This window comes from Anticarsia gemmatalis, chromosome 14 (genome assembly GCF_050436995.1).
Source record: "Anticarsia gemmatalis isolate Benzon Research Colony breed Stoneville strain chromosome 14, ilAntGemm2 primary, whole genome shotgun sequence".
In the NCBI taxonomy this organism is placed as follows: domain Eukaryota; kingdom Metazoa; phylum Arthropoda; class Insecta; order Lepidoptera; family Erebidae; genus Anticarsia; species Anticarsia gemmatalis.
The window spans coordinates 5,039,782-5,042,057 of NC_134758.1; positions in this window are offsets into that span (position 1 = coordinate 5,039,782).

The window sequence follows — 2,276 nt, forward strand, 5'->3', positions numbered from 1 at the left end:
CTCACTGCAAATGATGTAATGTAGGCATTGCATCGATATAGGAAGCGTTTCCTTAATCCATACATCACTGTACCAAAGAGACAATATTTTTGTATTTATTTCTAAATACATCGTTTTCAAAGTATAACGAATTATTTTAGATTTTTTTGATGCTCTAAAATGAAACAGCCTGTGAATATGGTGCTTGTTAGAATGGTTAAGAATAAACACGTAATGTACACGGAATACCTGAATTTAAAGTTTATTGGCCACTTACAGGAAACACCTGCGAACATTCGGTTATGTGTATATTGTGAATAGTAAACAAGTCTTAACATCGCCAATCTGATTGAAATCTATTCAGACGTTAATTTATTTAGATTTAATTTTAAAAGCAAATAAGTCAAGTTGTTGTTCTCTGGTCTACCTACTCCTGTAAGAAAAGAGCGTGGTTTTATGTATGTCGGTACATATTTATTTTTTTGTTTCTGTTTTTTGTCATTCTGATATTATTGAATCGCTATCTGCATAGTATTCTTCTGATTACAATCTATGTTGCATACATTGGTAATAATTTAAATTTAAATTAAGCCCCTCTAGCAAATTGCACTACGTTCTTCTAGATCACTATTTACGAATGTACAATAATATAATTGTAGAAACAGAACCGTGGTTCGAGTCCATTATTTAGTATTATTGACAAGGAACCCCGGGCCAATCATGCGGCTTTCTTACCGTACAAGGGATGTAAGAGTAATTGCATTTTTACATATTTGAAACGCCTGCGGCTAAGCTGCGGTGTCTTGTCGACCGTGAGTGGGCGGCGCGCGCTCAAGCCTCGAGAAAATTGTCATTTTCCTGCCAGCAGGTGGCGCACATTGCAGATTTTCTACGACTAATGAGCACACCTGCTCTCTATATAACTATACTTACTAAGCTCCGAGTACTGATTTTACAACAGTTTTTGCATCATAACCGCATCGTCAAGGATTTCCTGTGCCGTCACTAGTAAACGAACAGCGCTTAATGTGATGTAAATATAGTGTCTATCCTGTAAACTTGTTGGATAAAATAATTTGCCAAGAATTTATCAGCATTAACTTACGTCATCTCTCTCATTGTTTACTATGCTTTATTAAATTCAGTTAATTTCCAAAATTAATCCTGCACACTTAACTAACTTTTGGCATTATTTAAGAATACGAATTCCAATCGCATTTATTTCGTAATATTATGGTTTATTGGCGTAGGAAATGATTAGATAAAATCTGAAGACCAATCAGATCATCTTCATATCTCTTATTTTGATTTACGTACGAGTATATGCCAAAGATAGACATAAATTTTCCTGATATTAGATAAATTATATGTTACTGTATGATTTGCAGTAAATACATCTGGTACAACTACTCATCATTCATGAATGCTTACTTATATTAGATAAAAAAAGGTTTCATTTTGTCTGAACTAAGATCTTACAAAATATTTTACTATAAACCTTAATTTGGGACGAGAGTCAATATGAACTTAATAACAAAATTGACTTAAAAATCTAAGTTTCGAAATCAAATCACAGCACATAAAGTATTAAACGGCTTATTTTGTTAAAGAAATCGATAATTGGAGATATTTGAAATGGGAAACTGACACGTGTGTGCGAGTTAGTGTTATTACACTCGTTATTTAATGAACGGGGTATGATTGTGATTGGAGAAGTGTGGCAGGTGGCCGGCGAGGCCGAGCGGCACATTTCCTATTAGAATCGTGTTAGAGACTCCATTCTGTAATTACTGGACGGCAGGTGCTACGCGAGTATTTCTTATCTATTCACAGCGAGATAACGGAGCGTATTTTTGTCTTTATGATTTACAATCTGTTCCGCGTTTAATTATTCGTGTTAGAGATATGATGATGATGGTCAGATTTGTATGAAGGCTTCGCTTGGTGGGTGGTTTATTTTTTTATTTTCTATTGATAGATGAGATCTTAATTTATTATCATGTACCTAACAAAATACACAAAATACCAGTTTAAGATAATCATCTATTGAAGAGGACTCTCTAAGTAGTAGAAAACGTAGTTTTTCTTTCAAGGTTTACGACTACGTTATGAGAAACAAAGTTATTGTACGCAATAAGGAAATATCTTTATTTTGAGTTGACGATCATCGTAGTAAGAAAATAACAAACACAGTAGATTTCCTACTGACGTGCTCCTTGGCCTATGTATTTTTTCTGGAAAAATCAGAGTGGAATTTTCAGAGTTGTAAGAAAAGGTACATAAGGCATTCTTGAATT